Here is a 23,496-nt window from a genome sequence, read left to right on the forward strand (position 1 = left end):
TGGCGAATTTGTCACTGACATCGAGAAATCAGATTCCCTGAAATGGGCTCAGGAGAAACTGTGGGCAAACAACGTGTACCACTGGGGCGTCATGAATATCTATCACGTTCTATTTTTTCAAGACCCGGATATCGTGAAGAAAGCGCTCGAGGCCCTGAAGGTAAATTCATGACATTTGATGTGCTGTCTAAAACTTCACATCAGCTTGAATGTTTAACGAGACGCTTCGGCTCCAATGGCAGGTTACTAGGCGGTGACTTGAGGCAAGGGCGCTACAATCATACACCAATAGAAAACTCTACAATGTCAAACGCCTTTTTGACAGTGCGGTGGCGGCCTTCAACTTCTGCAAACTTCATAGTTAATATAAAGATTGCGCGCTCGATTGGGAATAATGAAAACCTATTCACCAAACCAAAGGAATTGTTTAATAAATAGTCGCAGTTTTACCAGAAATGTGGAGCCTTCGATTGCGATAACAAATTAGTTGACAGGTGTACCAAGTAGGGAGAGTAGTACTCTCAACTGTACAAAATTACAACCATTCGCTCGATTACCAATATAAAAAACATGTTGTCGCGCGCGCACAAGCAAACATAAACACATCTCACTCGATGACAGCTGAAACGAGCTGCCGAAATGTTCGAGTGGGGAAGCGCGGCAGCGGCAGCGAGCGAATTGACCTTCGCGCTGCCGATAGCTTGAAGACGAACTAAGCGGCGAAAACAACGCGGACAAAGCTACCAGCACTCGGCGCCACTATTTCATCACAGATCGCGTTCAACATGAATGCCGGAGCAGCCGCGCGATACGCTTCAGCCGCTGGAGTAGAAGACCCCTCTCTCCCTGCGCACGGTACCTTTTGCGCTTGAGATTGAGCCGCCTTTGTCGGCACAGAACCTTTCGCACACTGTCAGCGCGCAAACCTTTTCATGCTGTCACGTGGGATGTGCCGGCCAGGGCAAGCTGGAATAGGCGACATTGCTTCGTGTTCCCATTGGATTTGTGCAATACGAGATGCTGCACCCACCAGCTTTTTGGCTGTGCTCCTTGTTCGCAACTTTCACCCATAATTTGTTTTCGCGGCCTTTTCAGTATATTTACCGCTGCAGCGGACCAGGTGTAGAGACCACTGCATCTAGTGTCACTTTGGTTTTTTAGGCAGCAGCCATGCAACTACCGCCCGTCAGAGCTTTCGGCCTTTCCGCCGCCTGTAGTTATTTTTCTTTCGTTCTATTGAAGTGTGTGTGCGGTTTTTATGCCTTCTGAACAGTCCTTCGTCTACAGCCCGGTGCTTCCTCTGCTGTCAAACCGGGCCTCATATTCACATCTCCTCACATTACCAACTGATGATGAGTTAGTTGCTGAATGCGACAACTGTTCGGCCAGGTTTAGCCGTTGTTGAACGCCGGTATATTACCTGCTTTTATTGAAAAACTCAGCCATGTACAAGTGGTTATAATACCAGCTTGTACAGAACATTTCATTGTTGTTCTCAAAGTGGAAGACCTTTATTTGTAGGGAGATTATAATATTCCATCCGTAGGCAAAAATTACCGGCGAAAAGCCTGCCAAGGTCTTGCCCGCTCACAAAAGATACCGCCCGTAGCATTACCTAAAAGAGAAAGAAAAAAATATGAGTGGAAAGTAACTATAAGAAATTTCCATTGAATAAATGCACATAGCGCGTGCTTGTCTTAAAGTGCTATCACATTCAGAAATCTACACCCACTAAGGACGTACAAATATCGTCGAACAAATCTGTTTTAAAACCAAAAAAGTGCACATGCCGTAGTTTGTACACCCGTCTACCAAATATTGCGGACCATGGAATCACATAAAGAGCTGAATATCTCCACAACCTCACAATGAATGCTTGTATTTGTATTTCGGGCCTCGGCTAGAATTTGCTAACAACATTCTCGCTTACAGTTTTACTGGCTACTGCTACACTCTGAAGTAGGTAAAGGCAAGGCGCAGAAGACCAGGACTTAGGAAGAAGAACACAAACGACAAGGCGCCCGTCTTGTCGTTTGTGTTCTTCTTCCTAAGTCCTGGTCTTCTGCGCCTTGCCTTTACCTACTTCAAGCATGAACCAACTAGCCCAAGCAAGAGTTTTACTTGAGCTACAGTCTGCTCGGGGATTGAACGTCTTCTGAGATCCCGTGGTCTGTAAACTTTTGTGGCCGGGTGTACGTGAGCATAAAGTGCTTTGAGAAATAATTCTGGTATGTAATGAATAAACAGTTGAACAACGAGAAAAACTATTGAAAAAAGACTGAATTTTATTTCAGTTAATGCAAGTGTTTACGGATATGCTATGAAGTTAGTAGAAAGAGGGAACGATTGTTAATCCCGTTTCAGTGGTCTACTTTTTAGTGTACAATCAATACTCAATTCAAGAGAGCTTAATTATTCGCCAGCCTTGCAATGAATAGCTTGCTTTCCACACCTAGTCCGGATTTCCTTTGCTTTCCGAATGGAGCTTCTGGAGCCATGTCTCGTGCAGACGGTGTATCGGTAGGCAGTCTGTAACTTAAGGTCAATGATATGCTCTGTCAGATTGGAATTGTATACTTTTCCATGGGATAAAATTTCACACTTAATAAGAAAGGAACGGGTTCAGCGGCTACCTTTACAGCATCCTCATTATGTTCTAGGATACAAAGTACGCTATTTTGCAAAATTATCATCCTGGCATAATTGGTTTCAGTTGTGGTTTCCCGTGCCAACGCATAAAAGTTTAGCTTAAAACAATGTATAATGCATCAATTTAGGTAACCACACAGGAAGCAAAAAGCTGTATTACTCAAACATCCTACAGAAGAAGCTAAATCAATTACGAGGTGATTCACATGCGGCGTTCACGAAATGAGTTCATTGAACCACACCTTCAAGAACTTCTGCGTGTACACTTGCAAAGTTCAAGCCGGTTGTCCCCATGATAAGTTCGCATGATTTTACATTCTAGCGGGTATGCTCCTTATTAAACTTAAAAAAAAAACAAGTCCAGCTTTTTATTCAGTTTTAATTAGTTGTCAGGCAGCCAGAAATGTATTTAGCCGTATAATGTAGCTGATGCTTCTACTTTCCGCATTTTGTAACCTGTAAATTTATTTACAGATATTTTAGGCCCTCGCTGTGCCCAAGCAGGACTGGGTACTTCAATAAACATGAGAGTGGTACAAACTATAAATATTAATAAAGGCAAACTCAGTCATTGTAGAAAGGCAAACGTCATAGAAATTGTATTTTTTACAACGAAGAAACGAGAGAGAGAAAAAACTCAGGTAATCGGGCATGTAAACAATTAAATCTCGGAAAATGTCATTCTCCCTGTTTTCTACTAATCAGTCAAGTGTCGTGCAACTCACTACAGTGCTCGGTAATTTGTTCCATAAAATAAGGCCTGGTGGAAGCACGATTATTTTGGGAGTTTACCCTGTTAAATGGATGGCGGATGGTTTTACAATTGTTAAATCACATATACCGCGTTCGCACGTTGACGGACATAGATCAGCAGCTCGACAAGTTATGACATATTGCATCGTTTGCCTTGTCAGTGCATTAAGACCATATGAACTTTCTTGAAAATTGTAGCAGCCCATTTTTACATAGAGCTGCTACCTCCTCCACAAACTATGGGTTTAGAAGCGTAGACTGTTGGGCCGGTTGGTGCATGTTCTAGTGTGGTTGAGTAGAAATTCGGGTGGGAAGAAGTTGAGTGGTCAGAACAGACGCTCCAATGAGCGTGTATACCACGAGCGTCTGTCCTGTCCGCACCATTTCTTCCTACCCGTATCTCCGCTCAATGAAACTACACCAAAGAATAGCTTGATCGCTTCAAACTTTCGAGCTCTAAAGTCATCGTTGTAGTAAATGACTTTGCACCTAGCCAACTGTTGCTTGGCTTTAACGAGAGTGTAGAAAAAAAATTTAGTTTTTCGCTAACCCTCTCACGAAATACGACTGATAATGGATACCAAAAAGTAATATAGCCCAATTTTAACGTATAAGAACGAATCATGGCTATACCTTCTTCGGACTCGTTGCAATGGCCGTCACGAAAACGTCACTGTTGAGGCCGATATAGTTTAACATTCAAGACACTGATGACGACGTATATTCGGACCGGCAGCACGTGCCTTTGCCGAAACACAGCAGGCAGTCGCGGGAGCGCAACCGGCGTCGACGAACGTGGGCACACGTGTGAAATTCAGTAGACGGACAAGATCACTGCGGTCAACGCTGTGGTGCTTCACGTGAGCTCCGTGACCTTGGCCAGTCAAGTCACGTGGGCGCTCATGATTTACATTATTCAAACATTATTCTCCTTTACTGGCGGGAATATAGTAATCCGGAATTGTGCGATGCAAGCCGTAATTAATGGCGTGGGACACGGTTGCGCAATAGGCGGTCGTTTTATCGACCCCTAAATATCGCTCATTATGCAGGAGTGACGAAATCGCTGTCCGAGAATTTCGTGTCTGCACTGGCTTTGAGGACGTTTTTAAAAATGTTGATTTATTTCTTTCATGCAATTCCGAGTTTAGATCATTGCCACACTTTGTGAACAACGTTAGTGTGTCAATTTACTACAACGTCCTCCTGAGACTGGAATGAAACTTGGTTACACAGTGACTTTCGAAGTGTGTTTTTGTCGCTGTCTGGTATGTTACCTGTGTGAAAGACCCGATTTTCTTTTCTTTACCTGATGTTGTTACACTACAGGAGCAGCATCTCCGTCAACTGGGGCGAAGTAACCATCTATTCATTTTATGGCATGGCTGAAAATATTTTGTTGCCATGAACCCAAAGACAAAGATGAAGCACAGTGTTGCTATAGTTGACATTCTTGTGAATTCTGATTTAGTGTCGTGGAATCGAAACGCCCTCATTATTCGCTTCTGATCGCCATTGATGACACAGTGTCCCATTTCACATCAGGGTCACTTTCCTGTAATGCTTATGGCAAGAACACGAATTAACTACAATTATACAGTGTGATATACATTAAACACAATATCCACGAAGAATATTTTATTCATTTATTTATAGTTACTTTTGAGAAAAGTAGACAACAATGCATTCTGTTATGGAAGGGGTTTGACATGCAGCTGAATAGGACACTGCCCAATTTGAAGAATCTTGCTGGAGTAGAACATTCTTATATATATATATATATATATATATATATATATATATATATATATATGTATATATATATATATATATATATATATATATATATACATATATATCTTGCAGGCAGCGGCCCAGTTCTCCCAGCCTTCCTCAGAAAAAGGGGTGGCATCGCATACATTTCTCGGAGTATATGCCAGATGGGATCTGAAACCCTGTGAAAATATCGGCCTCCACACGAAGTAAGTGCCGCAGTCTTACGTCATGAATTAAAATTGCAGGTGCCGTTCTTACATCTTGCAAAGTGCACATTATGTTAGGACCTCTTAACAGGAATTGTGACGCTAACGGGCATTAGCCGACACATATGGAATAAAATATTATGCTGTTATGCACCGCCCAGAGTACGGCATGTACTACACCTCTGTGCTAATATGTTCAAAGTGAATGAGTAATCTCACGTAAAATCTATGACGCAGAGACTCGGGAAATTCATTGGCTGGCCGAGGTACTGCCACGCAAAAACTGATATCAATTAGGCTTAAATCCTTTGTCTACCGCTTACCGCCACTTTTGCGATTATATGCATTTTGAGCATCTTAATCATAATGCACAGGATCATCAAAAATAAAATGTTCAAAGCGAAATTTCGGCGAACGTGCCAAAGTCATTTTTTAAAAATTTAACATCAACTGAATTAATTTCTTTTTTCGGATGTTTGATTTTGAAAAGCCGTGTGGGGGATGCCCGTAATTTATTTGAGCACAAGTTTAGTGGCTCTCTTGGGATGAGCTAGAACATTTGCAGCTTACTGCATCAATGAAATGGGGGTGCCTAATCTTGGCGTCAAGCTACACATTGATAATGTAAAGATATCAGGTATAAGCTTGTCTACAAAATCAAGCAGTTGAGTGCATGCGTACGCTTACCACGCACTGAAATATGAGATTGCCCTTTGGCCATTCACTGTAGACCTATTTCTTGCACTTCATTGTGATTCCTTGCAGAAGTTACAGAATAACAAACGGTTAAAAGCTTTGGAGGCCGTTGGACAGTTCACAATACTAATAATGCACCAGTGTGGTAGAAAGATATGAACAATTGGAGATACTTTTGCAAAAATCTTTCTTTCGATAATCCTTGGTAAAAGTACTACATGGGTTATGTAAAACAAAAGTGGTGTTTTCGTTCCTTTAGGTGAGCCACGAGTTTAGGGTTATTGTTGATAATACTATACCCTGAATGCGTCTGGTCTGTGCATGGCAGATGATGTAAAATGGAGAGCATGAAATGTTTTTGTTAACCTCATGAGTAACTTTTTTCTTAGCTGAATTCCTTAGCGTTGATTATGCCTGCCCCGCAGAAAGGATGTTGTAATATCCTGTACCGCAAGTTTTGTTTCTTTGTAATGGCTTCAAGCTTTTATTTTCAAACAAAGTAGGCACAAATGCAATCAAATAAATCATTTCAGGCTCTCAATATTCTTCATTCATTTTTTATTACAGACAGCTGAATAAAAATAGAGTGCTTCTTGAAAAAAAAGCGTTGTTATGACATCCACCTGCAGAAACAAAATCTATGGAAGACTCAACTACAATTGACGTCTACGTAATGCGAATCTTTGTGGGAATTGTTGCAGTGGGCGAAGGCCTATGCGGGTCTGGCTCGTGGGACCCAAGATGCGTTTTGCCGTTATCTCAACGCATAGTGTTTTAAGGCGCCAAGAAGGGACAGCACTAATTGAGTTTAGCATATTGTCACGTGGTGGTGACGTTAAGAACACAGTGGCAATACTGTGAAAGGCAAAACTAGATTTTATTGGGCGAACCTGTGCCCACAAAACAGGCTACACTTATAGCGCAACGAAAGCGGCGAACACAGTCGGCGATCGTCGAAAATCTGATCAGCGGGTCAAGCGCGTCGGCTTTTATACAGAATTGTCGAATGTTCCAGACTAATCGTTTGGACCCGCGTGCCTTCCACAAAGTTCTACACCATTCGCGTTACGCGATGAAATCAGATAACACAAGGTTCCGCGACAACAGACAGCCGGGTAGAAGCATCGATAACTTTCCAGAAACTTCGGATACATGCAGACGCGTCCTGCGCTGTGCGATTACAGTTGTTAAGCGGCGAAACGTGGTCGCCCGATAACGATAAGTACACGTGTCAATATTTGAAGGCTCTTTTTACAGAACTAGCTAAGCCAGGACGATGCTCGTCCTCGTCTGTTGCTCCATCTGACGTGCTATCGACACAAAGAGCTCGTTGAAAAAGGAGATCCTTGCAGAATGCTTCGCATGCGTGCGATCAACTTACACTCAACGCGCATGATCTACCAGCGAGACATCAAGCGTCACGTGAGCAAGAACAGGAGTGTCCGGCCTATGATGCAAGGCAGCTTCTCAAAAGCCATATTGATCTCTAGAATTATTTCGCGGTTACACGCACTTTCTCCCGCGGCAGAAAGCTTTTATTTTATTTCAATGGGAGGTGATGCACGATAACTATCCAAACCACGGTTCCTTTCTTTCTTTAGTTCGCGCCACTTTGCTTGGCAAAAAAATTGCGCTAAGAACGCTAGATGGATGACCAAACCTCGTTTAACTCAGAGAGCAATGCTTTGAATTAGCCCTCTACCTCTCCATTTGCAGAATGTCCTAAATTTGCCCATTTTTATTGGAGCAGATATTTGAACACAATTTTCCAGATTCGACAAAAACTAGTGGTGACGATGGCCGACGCAATAGAAAGCATCAAAGAATATGCTCAATCACCAAAAAAGAACAAGAACACGAATGCAAGGCGACAGCAGAGCACAAGGGCGTGGCTTGTCCCCGGGAAACAATGCGCAAAGTGTAATCTGGACAAGGACGACTCGGCTTTTGCAACATCGGTACTGAAAACTGCGGCGAGTGCAGCTGATGCTTGCTAGTTTAAAGGTTAGAATGCGGCATTCCAAACAGAGTACCACTATCGTTGCTTGAATACTATTTTGGAAGAACACTTACGATAGCACGTAGTCTTTTGCATCCTGTCCCATGGCCTGTACACTAAGCATCCCACGATATAACACTCTCATGTAAGACGCGCTTCTCGGACGTCAGTAAGAGGGTTACCATAGGTTCCCCAGAAAGAAAAAGGAAACAAAGAACGAAGTGATGGTTAGCGATTTGTTCGTAAATCGCCACTGCACTTCAACTGTTAATTAATCCACGTACTAGGTATATGTGTTGACGTTTTGACGCGTTTCGAATTACATTAAAAATATTACTAAACGTCATCGCCGCTGGGAGGTTGGTCTTATTTTTTTTTTTTTTTGAGGGCATCGCAATTATCAAATTGTGTTTCTTTTCTTTCGAAATCGGGCGTTGCATTGAATTTGGAATTGAGCGTGTGACTTTCACTTCTGTAAATTGTTGATTAAGTAGCTGCTACAAAAATGATCAACAATTTACAATAGCAACTAATACCACACTCTCCTGCTCGTTTAAAGGTCTGTCTTCTCACCGGACATGATTGTCGTGCTTGGACATTTTTCGTACCAAGAGAACAAGTTCAAGGGATTCTTCTACACCTGCTTTGTATTTTCGCCCAATCTGCTCATGAATGTGTTGTATTACAGTAACAGGGCCGCCCGCTACTATCATGCACTCGTAAGTACATAGCATGAAACACCTATCAATTGCAGAGAATGTTGGCGCAAAATAAAAGTGCGCGGAAACCACCGACCATAATTAGCAATGTTAGGCAATACCCTAAAGAAATATACTTGGCTATAGAAAAAATGCTCTTCATTTTTGTTGCAATGAGCATATCAAGCTGGTGTTTCTTATTAATTTAATACATGCTAGTGAATAGTGGCGGTGTTCCCAAACAGCGGTTGCGCTATATTATTTCGCAAGAGCGAATTGCCACCACTCAATATGTGGTCAGGAAAGGCGGCCAGCTGAAGGCCTATGCCTTCAGCTGGCCTTCAGGGCGCTACGCATGCCAAGCTTTGTAAGTGAGGTCCTGAGCCGTGGACGGGCACGCCATTAGTGATACTATAACGGATTGTACATTTAGGCAAGGTAGTGTTTTGACAAAAACTGCGCGAGTGGCAGCGTGGAAGCCGACGGCTATTCTCCTTTCTTGTCACCGCCCCAGAGGACGGTGGCAAGGACGGTGAAAAGCTCCGTGGGATCATCAAAGGTAGAGATCATCATGGTAGAGCGCCTACACCGGAACCGCGATGGTCCCGCAATCGAGTACCGGACAAGGACGAATTTTTCTTAAGCTACGACGATTTTATTTCGAGCATCTCGTACGGGTTTCCTTTGTAGCAATTGCTACGTATGAGTGGATCTCTGATTTTCCCTTTATTAGTTACTTCTTTTCACCTTGAGGGTTTCCGCAGAAGAATTACATCAAAGCCATTCAGATGATCGAAATCTCTCGATCACAGCATCCCTGTCGGAAGGATCTTTGATACAACTAATGAGCGAATGAACGAGTAGGTGGGCGAAAAAAAACGAACGAACGAGAAAAAAGGAGACGAACAAACGTTCGCCTTGCGGAGTTCCGACCACCAACCTTCAATCAAACACAAAAATGGCTCGAAGAGCCAGAGAAATAGTATTGCATTCAAACTGAGGCAACAAAAGTTGCCCTTAAATAAGTACGCTGATGATATGGCGGGAATGTTGGCGCAAAGACTCCGGCAAGGCAACTGCCGTTTCCCAGCTGGAACAACACTTTGGTCGGTATAGGAGTCTTGGAACACTCGCTCGACGAGAACCGCCGTAAGTAGTAATGCAGCCAGCGCACATAGACAGTGCTGGATATGAGGCGGAAGGAAAACCGTCGTTCTTTGAAAACATAAAGGTGCTCTGGACCATCTCTGGGGCTTGGTGCAAAAATAGATTTTGCTGATAGCACACCCTGCGCTGAGTATATCAGCCAAATTGTGCACTCTGCCGTGGCACCTGGCGGTCACAACTGGAGCACGAAATCGCCTTTTTTTCTAAAACGGCCTCTCTTAAACAGAAGCCTCTCCTCACACTTTTTGGGCTGTTATATATTGTCAAATAACAGATTCCGATACTCGGCTGCTGTTTACAAAAAGCTGCCGCCATTCAAGAACCTTTTTTGGATCAGTGCGCTTCTTCGTATTGCTCCTATGTCATTTAATAACTCGACAGAACTCGAGAGCTTTAAGGAACCCATGTCGCGAAAAATGTGGCACCGGCGTCCCTCGTCCTGCGTCTGGCGTCGCACGTCGTTCCCCCTGAAAGATTTTCGAACCAGCTATACCCATGCTCTCCATGCGGAGCAAGGAAGCTGCTGAAATAACTGAATTGCTCAACCAAAAATACGTATAAAAATTGTAAAGTACGACTTACACATTTTACTATGCGAGAAACTGTAATTCATCATCATCATCAGCCTGATTACGCCCACTGCAGGGCAAAGGCCTCTCCCATACTTCTCCAACTACCCCGGTCATGTACTAATTGTGGCCATGTTGACCCTCCAAACTTCCTAATCTCATCTGCCCACCTAACTTTCTGTCGCCCCCTGCTACGCTTTCCTTCCCTCGGAATCCAGTCCGTAACCCTTAATGACCATCGGTTATCTTCCCTCCTCATTACATGTCCTGCCCATGCCCATTTCTTTTTCTTGATTTCAACTAAGATGTCATTAACGCGCGTTTGTTCCCTCACCCAATCTGCTCTTTTCTTATCCCTTAACGTTACACCTATCATTTTTCTTTCCATAGCTCGTTGCGTCGTCCTCAATTTAAGTAGAACCCTTTTCGTAAGCCTCCAGGTTTCTGCCCCGTACGTGAGCACTGGTAAGACACAGCTGTTATACACTTTTCTCTTGAGGGATAAAGGCAACCTGCTGTTCATGATCTGCGAATGCCTGCCAAACGCACCCCAGCCCATTCTTATTCTTCTGATTATTTCACTGATTATTTCACTCTCATGATCTGGATCAGCAGTCACTACCTGTCCTAAGTAGATGTATTCTCTTACCACTTCCAGTGCCTCGCTACCTATCGTAAACTGCTGTTCCCTTCCGAGACTGTTAAACATTACTTTAGTTTTCTGCAGATTCATTTTTAGTCCCACTCTTCTGCTCTGCCTCTCCAGATCAGTGAGCATGCATTGCAGTTGGTCCCCTGAGTTACTAAGCAAGGCAATATCATCAGCGAAGCGCAAGTTACTAAGGTATTCTCCATTTACTCTTATCCCCAATTCTTCCCAATCCAGGTCTCTGAATACCTCCTGTAAACACGCTGTGAATAGCATTGGAGAGATCGTATCTCCCTGCCTGACGCCTTTCTTTATTGGGATTTTGTTGCTTTCTTTATGGAGGAGTACAGTGGCTGTGGAGCCGCTATAGATATCTTTCAGTATTTTTACATACGGCTCGTCTACACCCTGATTCCGCAATGCCTCCATGACTGCTGAGGTTTCGACTGAATCAAATGCTTTCTCATAATCAATGAAAGCTACATATAATGGTTGGTTATATTCCGCACATTTCTCTATCACCTGATTGATAGTGTGAATATGATCTATTGTTGAGTAGCCTTTACGGAATCCTGCCTGGTCCTTTGGTTGACGGAAGTCTAAGGTGTTCCGGATTCTATTTGCAATTACCTTAGTAAATACTTTGTAGGCAACGGACAGTAAGCTGATCGGTCTATAATTTTTCAAGTCTTTGGCGTCGCCTTTCTTATGGATTAGGATTATGTTAGCGTTCTTCCAAGATTCCGGTACGCTCGAGGTCTTGAGGCATTGCGTAAACTGTAATTATGTTATGCCAAAACTCGTAGAAGCCCGATTGCTGGACAGGCCACAGCGTCCGCCATTTCCGCGCGCCGGTGCGTGAGTATTTCGGGGGCCACAGAGCGGCGCGCCTGGTTCCTAGCAACACACCCAGATGGCGCTCGCCTCCGCCGCATTGCGGCAAACGTCAGATGCTGTGTTTCTACCAGAAAGCCCACCTTCGTGCACAGCGCTCGCGGCCAGCGTTTCCGGGTAAACGTTACTGTTGCATCCGCTCCAGAGTCTGGGAAGCGTGCGAAGCAGTCAGGGATCTTTGAATGCTATCGCGTTCTCCCTTTAATGGCGAAGCTTAAGCGTCCACAACCATTTTGACGCCCCTAATAAGAAATTAAAAATACGCGATAACCTGCATTTCGACTTTCAGTTAGAAATACGTAGTTGCGGAAGACATCGATTATCGTCTGCTCACGTTCGGCCGGGGCCGCCCGCTGAGTGGCTAAACTTCTACCAGACTGCTTATTGGTGTCGTAGACGCCGGTCTCTCTCGTGTATACCGGTTTTGAACACTCAACTATCCTCGAACCACAGCGAGCCTAAAGGTAGACCACACGTACGCTTCCCGGGGCGCGCTCACGCCTTGTAGCCCCGGGTGAGACGCCGTGACAGACGTCGCTTTGTATTGAGCGATTGATAGCGCTTCAGAGCGGTTAGGCTTGTGCAGCAGCAGCGCGAGGGCGCACTCGATCCCTGTCGTGCCCATAACGAACTTGCTACATTTGCACGTGGCTGCCTCTGCTGCGTAGCGTAGATAAATCGGTCGCCACGGCGTATCGCGACTAGCCTGATGGTGCTGCTCAGTTCTGCTTGCTGAGGAAAACCGCGCTCTCTGATTGGTCTCTGCGGCTGACGTGGCTGCAGGCGTGCGGCGAGCCCGCCCTGGCGCCATCACCTGACTGGAACAGGTCGTCTGCTTCCGGAGCTGTACACCTTCTAGGCAAGGTCAGAATCGTAGCTCGTTGCGAGAGAACGTAACGATGACATTTCGTTCGAGTGTCGGAAATTGCGCGCTTGCCGTGGAGTTAAGTGCGAAAGTGTATCTCCTACTTCTCAGTCGCCACAAGAAAGACGCGTGTAGCTATATAGTACACTGTAGCTGAGCAGCCGGAAGAGAGGCCGCGAACTCCACCGTAAGTAGAGGAGCGCACCGTGTCGGTTTCGACCGGCGGTAGCGTGGTAGTCGTTTCTGGTCTTCTGCGGCGACGCACGGCACACCATTTTTGATTTGGTGGCGGTGGCGCCGCCGGCGTGGAAACGGACACCAAAAATTTTCAAAATTCGCGAAATTATTTTGAGCTAAACTGCTTTAAATTCTGGGCGTTTCATACTGAATGTAGAGAGGACCCAATAGAGGTGTGTTGAAAGTTGGAGAAATACAAAACGTTTGGAATTGTTTTAGCCAATATATTTAAAAAAGAATTGGCCACTGATTCAAACGTGTTCATGTTGGGTGTGTTTGTGTATTTCTTCCTCCATAGATATGCGGAACCTTGCTTGTTTTTTGGGTCATAGTCGCAACTGTTTGTATTTTGCTGTGCCTCAGTTGTTATAAGACATTTTTCCATTGAGCTAAGAGTCAGCGAATCCGTACAGAATAGACAATTCAGCACCAGCACTAGTGACACTCTCTAGATATATTAACCTTGCTTCCGCTTGTTGACATTGAGACTGCATTTATACAATAGGCTTTACGTAAACAAAATAAGGACCTCTTCTGTGAGCAGCTTTTGCTGGGTTCATTCTTTAAGCTGTTAACCACACAGATGATGGGATAACACCCACTGCCGACAGGACACTAAGTGAAAGCACTTGTTCTCTATATTGCTACGGAACAGCATTTGCGATGACGAAGAGGCGAGCAGTGTGAAGACGACGGCGCCGATTAGAGGCTAGCGCGGGCTGTTGCCTCTTGGTAAAGTGCGGCGTATTTCCTTGTAAATATACTTGCATATAGCTGTTCGTCTGCGTCTTCCTACGTAACATATCTGGTGGAGGTGGATGTTCCCTGTACCTCGTCACAGAGCTTCGCAGTGGACGGTATGTCGAGTCTTCCTTCATGGCTCCCGGCGACGACAACCCGACTCCGCCGGCTCGGACACCTGCTGTCACTTCGACGACCTACATCGCTCTCCCCGCTCCCCGTGATCCTGGCATATTCTCGGGCGAAGATTGGGAAGACGTTGAGGATTGTATCAGCCTGTAAGAACACGTCAGCCGCAATAACCGGTGGACCCTACTATAATGCTCGTCAACGTAGTCTTTTACCTCGGTGGCACATCTCGAGTTTGGTTTCGGACGCCCGAAGATGAGCTCACCGGTTGGAATTCGCTTAAGCTAAAGCTTCGAGACTTGTTCTGCAACACCTACGGTCACCAACTTGTCGAGCAGAAAGCGCTATCCGGCCGTGTGCAGACGTCAACAGAGCCCTTTGTCACATACATTCAGGACGTCTTGGCTTTGTGCCGCAAAGCTGACGCACACATGACCGAGTCAGACAAGATTTCCCACATCCTCAAAGGCATTGTCGATGACGCCTTCAACTTCCTCGTTTTCAACAACGTGGCCACGGCGGATGCAGTTATAAAAAAGTGCCGCCGCCTGGAACTCGCTAAAAGCCGACGTATCGACCAGCAGTTTGCCCGTCTGCCCAACAACCCCGCGGCACCTTCCTGTGCCGACGCTCCTCATTCCAACAACGCTGGCGATGTTACCAGGATCGTCCGGCTTCAGATCGAGGCCGCTTATCCGTCTGCCTTCGACTCCAGCTCCTTCAACGCACATGCTGGGTATGATGCTGTAGAAACCAAATTTGCTCAATTTCTTAACTCGTCATCACCAAGTTCAATGAAAGAAGTACGGATTCGTAGAAATACAGGCAGTGCTCGGATGCAAAATTATTTCCACAAAGCAAGAATTATTTTTCAACGTTCACGTCAAATCTGTTTTACAGTTATGTGCAGCTACCGCTCAGTTGCATTGAATTTTTTCAAAATGAATGTTACAAAGTAATAGTATCACGCTCTAGACATTCAGAAATGTTTTTTTTATTTTTTTACCTGTAGACATGTGGAAAAACACCTTGAAATGCAACGTATGACACGCAAGCGCATGAGTGCTATAGCACACACGGCGCTATCGGGCCTCGGTGCGCCAGCACGCTTACAGTGTGCGCATCGCTAATAGTATTCAAGGCAGGGCTCGCGCAGCCGCACCGTATACAGCAGCCAACGGAACGGGCGGCACATTTGTAAACATTTGCCTGATATGTAAGTTACCTAGCATGGTGTCAGCGCGCGCAGGCAAACATGAACACTTCACACTCGATGACTGCGGACACTCCCTGTCAAAATGCTGGCCTGAGTAATCGCGGCAGAAGTATAGAGCAAAGTTACCTTCGTGCTGTCTGTTGTTTCAACACAAACTGAGCGGTGAGAACGCGGCGCACGCAAAGCTTTTAGCCGTCGGCCCGCATAGACTGTGCCACCAAAGCAGGTCGTTGTGAAGATGAAGCACGGGCGGCCGTGGGACATTATGGTGGCACCAACGCCGCGCATTTTGTTTCTCCCGGTCCCCACCACGGTGGCGCCACAGCACAATACAAAAGGCAGATTGGAGAGGTAGCTGGCAGAGGTCTTCGTCCTGTATTGGACATATATATATATATATATATATATATATATATACATTGTCAGGAAGAAGTGCGCCGTGCAGAGCGCCCCAGCCGGATCGCCAATGCTATTGAAGTGAGGCTCGGGCTAGACGCTGTTCCTGGTGTGACCGGCTAAGCCTACGCTGTTGCGTCTTCGTGCCCGCGTCCATGGTGCCGTCCACAGCCGTGTCGTAGTTCTTTGCTATAAATGGTGGAGGTTTGCTGGGTCTCCTGTCATCCTGGAATCGCGCAGCCGGACTCTCTCTGCCATCATGACCACCGCAAGCGCCACGAGCTTACCGCCACCTGCTCCCCAGGCCTCCGTATGCCCCGGCACAATCCGTCAGCGGGACCCTCCCATCTTCAGCGGCACTGACGACCACGACGTTCATGACTGGCCCTCATCATACAAACGCGTCAGTCTGAACAACAAAGGGGATGACATCACGAAACTGGCCACCGTCCCTCTTTACCTCACCGAGATTGCCCACTTGTGGTTTTGGAACCACGAAAGCGAAGTCCCAAGCAGGACGGTGTTCAAAACAAAGTTCAGCGAGGTCTTCGGCCGCCCTGCTGTTCAAAAGCTTCGCGCCGAACAGCGCTTGCAGTCGCGCTCTCAGCAGCCCGGTGAGACCTTTACCAGCTAAATCGAAGATGTCATCGATCTGTGTAAACGCGTCGATGCTTCCATGACTCAGGGCAATAAAATCAAGCATATAATGTGAGGCTATCGACGAGGACGCATTTCAGATGCTCATTTCAAAAAGCCCCTCTACTGTTGCAAAAGTTATTGAACTGTGCCAAAGCTATGACGAGCTCCGCCGTCAACGCATCCTCACTAGCCGTCCTGTTCCCCATCACGAATCGTTGTCCGGCTTGACCTCCCCTATTCAAGATTCCACCCTCCTCTCGCAGATCAAGGCTTTCGTCCGGGAAGATGTAGCTCGCCAGCTTTCCCTCATCTCGAACCCGCCGGACTCAAGTTCATCCCTCAGTCCGACCCTACGACATGTTATAGAAGAGTAAGTGTCCGAGGTCCTTCCTCTGGAACGGGCGCCTCAACTCACCGCCCCATTGACTTACGCCGACGCCGTCGCACGACCACGACCGCCGACCTTCCGGGCTGCGCCTCCGATGCCTAGCCCTGTTTTAACTCCCACGCCGCCACGACCTCCAGCCCATCGAGTAATTAATCCCTGGCGCACACCGGGCAATCGGCCCATCTGCTATTCGTGCGGTACTTGCGGGCACGTTGCACGCCTGTGCTGCTGCCGTGCACTTCATCCATGTGACGACCCACGCACAGTCGCGTACGACCATCCTTTGTCTTACGCTCCAGACCGCGATTTACCCCTTCCCCGCCCAAGCCTTCGCCCTGTTTCCGACCGCCGTTCTCCTTCTCCTCGTCGCCGCTCGCTCTCCCCGATGCGTCGACGTCCCTCTACCGATGACACGGAAGACTAAGTGGCGCCGTTCCCGAGGCAAGAACTTCGTCATCGTCACAACGCTCAAGCCCTCTTCTTTCGCCGCCCAACGTTATTGATGTCGCTGTTGAAGGTGTCTCTGTGCTTGCCCTCATTGACACAGGTGCCGCCATATCTGTAATTGCCGAAAAACTATGCCGCTCAATACCAAAAGTCACGACGCCTTTCTTCGGTCCTTTACTCCGCACAGCCACAGCACAGCACGTCCAGCCGGTGGCTGCGTGCACCGCTAGACTTGAAATTCAAGGAGTGGTCTACACAGTCGAGGTCATCGTTCTTCCCCACTGTTCCCACGATATTATTTTAGGTTGGAACTTTCTCTCCCGTCACCAAGCTGCTATTGACTGCTCCCGTGCAGAAGTCGCCTTCTCTTCGCTTGGCAATGCCATATCTGATGACGTTTCGCTTTCCTGCACCAAGTTGTCCCTCACTGACGACATCCATATACCTCCGCACGCATCCGTTCTGGCACCTGTATCCTGTTCCGTTGCCTCCGACTCTACCGTACTCTTCACGCCTTCGACTGCTTTCGTTCACCGCCACCTCTCATCACTCCAGTCTGCGCTGCTTTGCCTTCAAGCTGGTGCTACTCACCTTCCTATACACAACCACTTCCCATTCTCGATTGTGTTGCTTCGCGGTGAATCTCTCGGCACTGTGGAGCCTTACAACACCATTACCACGCCGGAACTTCCTGTTGGATCGTCAGAGGTTAACACCCTCTACTGTAGTCCCGCACCTGCCGCATCGCCTGAAGACGTTTTCAGCCACGTCATCGGCAACGGCTTAAGCCCCACGCAACACCATGACCTTCTCCGTCTCCTCGAGAAATTTCACCCTGCTTTTGACAGTCATAGCACTTCTCTGGGCCGAACGACGACTGTATGTCACCGTGTTATCACCGGTTCTCACTCACCGCTACGGCGGCGACCCTACCGCGTCTCGTCGACAGAACGACGCGTCATTGATGAGCAAGTAGGTGACATGCTAAAGCGTGGTGTCATTGAACCGTCCGACGACAGCCCATGGGCATCGCCAGTAGGTTTAGTTAAAAAGAAGGATGGCTCAATCCGCTTTTGCGTGGATTGCCGCCGCCTAAACAAAATAACCCGAAAGGATGTTTATCCAATGCCGCGGATCGACGACGCCCTGGACAGCTTACAAGGTGCAGAGTTCTTTTCCTCCCTCGGTCTACGCTCTGGTTATTGGCAGGTGCCTATGGCTGCAGAAGATAAGCCTAAAACTACTTTAATCACACCAGATGGTTTATACGAATTTCGTGTAATGCCCTTCGGACTTTGCAACGCGCCCGCGACTTTTGAGCGGATGATGGACACTATTCTTCGAGGCCTAAATGGAACACGTGCTTGTGTTACTTGGATGATGTAGTAGTGTTCGCACCAGATTTTCCTACTCACCTTCATCACTTGAAGCAGGTTTTACGCCGTCTCAGTGACGCTGGCCTCCAACTAAATCTGAAAAAATGTCACTTTGGGGCACGCAAGCTGACAATTCTCGGACATGTCGTGTCGAAGGACGGCGTTCTCCCTGATGCCGCTAAGCTCCGTGCTGTTAAAGAATTCCTGAGGCGAACATCTCTAAAAGACTTGCGCAGTTTCATTGGCCTCTGCTCGTACTTCCGCCGCTTTATTCAAAATTTCGCTTCGATTATGGCACCTCTGACAAAGCGTCTTCGGGGAGACCCCAATCTTTCCGCGTGGTCTCCGACTTGCGATGATGCCTTCGTAACGCTACGTCGCCTGCTCACAACACCACCGATACTGCGCCATTTCGATCCAGCTGTTCCCATGGAAATCCTTACGGATGCTAGCGGTGTTGGTCTTGGCACTATGCTCGCCCAGCGAAAGTCCGGCTGCCAAGAAAATGTTGTTGCTTACGCGAGCCGCACTCTGACGAAAGCTGAAGCGAACTATTCAGTCACGGAAAAAGAATGTCTCGCGATCATCTGGGCCATCACAAAATTTTGCCCATACCTGTACGGCCGGTCCTTCGATGTCATTACCGATCACCACGCACTTTGCTGGTTGTCGTCTCTCAAGGATCCCTGCGGCCGCCTAGCCCGGTGGGCACTGAGGCTCCAAGAGTACGATATCCGGGTGGTCTACCGCTCAGGCAAAAAGCACGCCGATGCCGATGCTCTTTCGCGCTCGCCTGTCCACGCCAACATTGTCAGTGTGTTCGTCCTAGAGGACCCACTTCCATTCACTTCTGTCGACATGGCTTGGGAGCAGCGCAAGGACTCCTGGATTTCATCTTCACCTACACGCCCACCATCCCGAGCGTTACGCCGACAAGCTTCGCACTTCGCCATCCGCGACGGAATTGTCTATCGCGGTAACTACAGTTCCGACGGCCGCAAATGGCTGCTTGTGATACCCCGGCAGCTCCGCACTAATGTATGCGCCGCTTTCCACACCGACCCTCAGTGCGCACACGCTGGTCTCTCCAAGACCTACACCAGACTACGTCATAGGTTTTATTGGCGTGGTATGTATACATTTGTGCAAAAGTACATTCGCTCTTGCACAGAATGTCAACGCCGGAAGCCTGATCCTTGCCGCGCTTCTGTACCAATGGAACCTTTGCCGTGCCCTTCGCGACCCTCTGACCGGGTTGGGATAGACCTCTACGGGCCTCAGCCATACACAGCTGCTGGAAATCGCTGGGTCATTGTAGCTGTTGACCACCTCACGAGGTATGCAGAAACGGCCGCTCTGCCAGCCGAGACGGCTCGTGACGTTGCCTCCTCTCTCCTTCAACGCTTCGTACTACGTCATGGCACTCCCCGCGAACTCCTGAGCGACCGTGGCCGCGTCTTTCTCGCCGATGTCATTCAAGAACTCGCTGAATGCTGCATTATTCATCGCTGTACCACTGCATATCACCCGCAAACAAACGGATTGACAGAACGCTTTAACCGAACACTCGGCGACATGCTTTCGATGTATGCTTCCTCCAACCACACCAACTGAGACATCATCCTTCCATATGTCACGTACGCCTATAATACGGCACCCCAGTCAACGACGGGCTTTTCTCCCTTCTTTCTTCTATATGGCTGCGAACCATCATTTCCCATTCCTTACCGTCCCGACTTATCAGAGGGTACACCTGTTTCCGAAGCCGCCCGGCATGCAGAAGACTGTCGGCAACTAGCTCGCTCCCTTACAACGCAAGAGCAAACCCTACAGAAATTTCGTCATGACGACGGGCGCCCCCACCACCAGTTTTCGCCTGACGCTCTCGTTTGATTGTGGGTGCCTCGTACTTCGACACCAGGTGTCTCCTCCATGTTTGTATCCCGATACCATGGGCCCTACCGGGTTCTACAGCAAACTTTTCCGGTGAAATACGTCATCGAACCTCTGACGCCCCCTGCAGACCTGCGTCGCCGAGGCCGCGAAACTGTGCACGTAGATCGGCTCAAGCCGTATCACGAGCCCTTCGTCCTCACGACGCCTTAGGCCTCCTGTGCGGCTCCATCTTCAGCGAGGGGGGAAGTTGTAAGGAAGAAGTGCGCCGTGCAGAGCGCCGCAGCCGGATCGCCAATGCTACTGAAGTGGGGCTCGGGCTAGACGCTGTTGCTAGCGTGACTGGCTAAGCCTACGCTGTTGCGTCTGCTTGTCCGCATCCATCCTGTCGTCTACAGCCGTCTCGTAGTTCTTGGCCATAATATATATATATATATATCAGTGAGTATGTGTATGTTTTTGCTTGTTTCAAGGAGGCAATTATTTGCATCATGTGTTTAATAAACTAATACAACTGCAGGCGCATATAAAAAAGGCAAAAGATAAGATTTAATTTCGAAGCATCGTGATCATCAAGCCCCATAAAGACTTCATCGTCCGCCGTTCATCCAAAGTACCGTTTCATGTACCGTGAGCTCTCTTTCTACAATCTCCCTGTAAAAATGAAGAAAACAATATGAGCGTACGTAGACTATGAATACTAATACGCATTAATTCAGTGGTGACTACAACGATGAGTGTGAGAAAAAAAAGCGCTGGAACGACGCAGCCAGTGGCATGTTGGCGCGAGAGTTCAAGGCTCACTTTAGAATACGCGAATGGTAGCTGATGTGAGAAGAGGGTTTCTGCTGTTGTTTGTTGGAATATACGAGAAATTTCGTGGGCCCACAAAGAGAAGCAATACACCCCTACTTTGTTATTTCACACCCGTACTGTAATCCCCACCAACCTATGAGTTCCGGGAACTGCCTTTCATTGCATTCCTTGCACAGATGTTTTCCATTGTGCTTATGGGTAAACTGTTTTTTATACGAAGTATTTCCACGTATTTAAATAATTGATAAATGACACATTTATGCGACAAAGTGAAGTAATAAACGTCATTATAAGAGAACAACGAGAAGCATCTGTAATAAACTGAGAGGAAATATTCATATCCTTTTATAAACGTGCTATATATAACCCCCCATACCATGCATAACTGTTCTAAAATGCATAAAAGGACAGGAAATGTACTCGTATTTATTGGTGGACGAAATATGTCGGCATTCCTGGAAACCTCTCTCTAGCTTGTTGATAATTCATGTCACTCTCGACATGTACATCAAGGCAGTTCAGCAGAAGTTAATGTCGGAGATTAGATAGAAAATGCCCTGCCCCAGAAACCTCACCGAAGAAGAAAATTTCAAAGAGCAGCAGCTCCCTGTGGCCATCTAGGCCGCTCCAGGCCCGGGCATCCCAGTCGCCGAATTCCAAATAAAGTTATCTCGCTCGCTAACTTTCTTATCCGTACGCGATGAATGTGAAAGCACTGCGACCACCACGCGATGCTTAGACATTATGGCAAGACATAAGGTCGGCGGTTGGACTCCAACCAAAGAGCGAGCCTTTGACTCCCCGCAGAGGATGTGGGTTCAGTGCCTTAATCAACTCTACTTTAATTCACTGCGCCTGGACACCAGTTGTCCTAGGGTCGATGACAACTAAAGGTCGTGGGTTATAGTACCTTCATTAATTATATCCTAATTAACTGTACCTTAATGAACTTCGTGTTAACACCAAATGTCATGGGTTCGTCTCCCACCAAAGGTGATTTGTTTCGGTGTAATAAATCTATCGTAATCTGCTGTGCCGTACTTAACCTAGCTATATCCAACACCTTACGTCATAGGTGGTCGCACCCACGACCACCTATGGTCGTGGGTGCGAGTGGATTAACTCTGTATTCTGTAACTGTGGCTTCATTAACTTCGCTCTTGTTAGCCCCAATGGTTCTGGGTTTGACTTCCTCTAAAGGTCGACATTCGCAGCCATCATTATCACCAAAGGTCGTGGGTTCAACTCCCCCCAAGGTTGAGGGTTCGTTGCCTTTTTGGGCTATCATTCGGTCACGCCGAGAAGGTACGATTTTCCGCCTCATGACCCTTTAATACTTTCGCATTATAAAGAATTAAGAGACCTCAAAGTTAGCAGACACATATGAAGTTATAAGCCGGTGGATGAAGGAGGCGCCATTGTATTTATAAGTACCACGGACGACCTAAACGAAGCCGATGGCCAGCTAGACAGCACCATGTTTTCGAAACGGGTAGACATAGCTGACACTTCCGCATTTAAAGAAGTCGCTCGGAGGACCCTCAGTAGGCTTCTAAAAGAAAACAGGATCCGTGATGCCATTGCCAAATCCCTGCTTTCTCTAAGCCATACCACAGGCAGGTTTTATCTTCTACGAAACGTAAAACAAAGAAAAGTAATCTGGGTCGACCGAGTGTGGTATAGGAACTGTACAAAACTTGCGAGACACGAAGAAACCGGTCAAAGAGCTACTCATTGTTCCAACTTATTCTCTTCGCGGTGCGCTGCCTCCTCCGTTTATTCGTCTTTTTCTACATACTCCCGCCCTCCAGTAGCGTTGTCCAATTCTAGTTTGTGCAATTTCTGCACTGGCCTTCCTATAAGCATGCCCTCTTGAGCTTTCACATGGCAGGCTCGGATTATGCCACTTGACAAGGGAAGACGTCCACGTCTCATCCCAGTCGCCAAATACATCTAGAGATGATAGATTCCTCGATGAGTACTACATCATCTAATTGCAGACTGCTACTAGAATGCGATGGGTAGAGGTGAAGTGCGCGCAGCTCGAGGAGGTATTCTTTGTTCCATCGGATCCACAGGTAGTACACGAGCTCCTGACGGATTCGCAACTTCTTGCTGATGTCACGTCGCGTAGCCTGTGCACTTCGAGCTTCGTCGTCACACTTGGTTTGCTCTAGAGATCCAAGCAATGAGCTCCCGACCAGAAAGTGAGCAGGACATAGTAAAGAGGGCTCTCTAACTTCCGTATACCTATAGGTTAGGGCTGTTGAATTGATAAGCGCCTCCACCTGCAGCAG

At 47.2% G+C, this 23,496-nt stretch overlaps 3 long non-coding RNA genes across 3 annotated transcripts in view; 1 reads left to right on the forward strand and 2 right to left on the reverse strand.

The window, feature by feature from the left end:
- LOC140212908 (uncharacterized) lies at positions 1-9,038 on the forward strand. Its single transcript, XR_011889882.1, has 3 exons — positions 1-160; positions 5,269-5,384; positions 8,639-9,038. It is a non-coding gene; the product is annotated as an uncharacterized lncRNA (long non-coding RNA).
- Positions 1,482-2,612, reverse strand: LOC129386735 (uncharacterized). The gene is made up of 2 exons (XR_008614038.2): positions 2,453-2,612; positions 1,482-1,615 (listed from the first exon to the last, which is right to left on the reverse strand). It is a non-coding gene; the product is annotated as an uncharacterized lncRNA (long non-coding RNA).
- Positions 9,039-20,910: 11,872 nt separating the features above from the next.
- LOC140212910 (uncharacterized) overlaps positions 20,911-23,496 on the reverse strand; it is a 71,734-nt gene continuing 69,148 nt past the window's right edge. The window contains exon 2 of the long non-coding RNA XR_011889884.1: positions 20,911-21,037. This is a non-coding gene — a long non-coding RNA (uncharacterized lncRNA). The remainder of the gene's footprint in view (positions 21,038-23,496) is intronic.

The sequence above is a fragment of the Dermacentor andersoni genome, chromosome 8 (assembly GCF_023375885.2).
Source record: "Dermacentor andersoni chromosome 8, qqDerAnde1_hic_scaffold, whole genome shotgun sequence".
In the NCBI taxonomy this organism is placed as follows: domain Eukaryota; kingdom Metazoa; phylum Arthropoda; class Arachnida; order Ixodida; family Ixodidae; genus Dermacentor; species Dermacentor andersoni.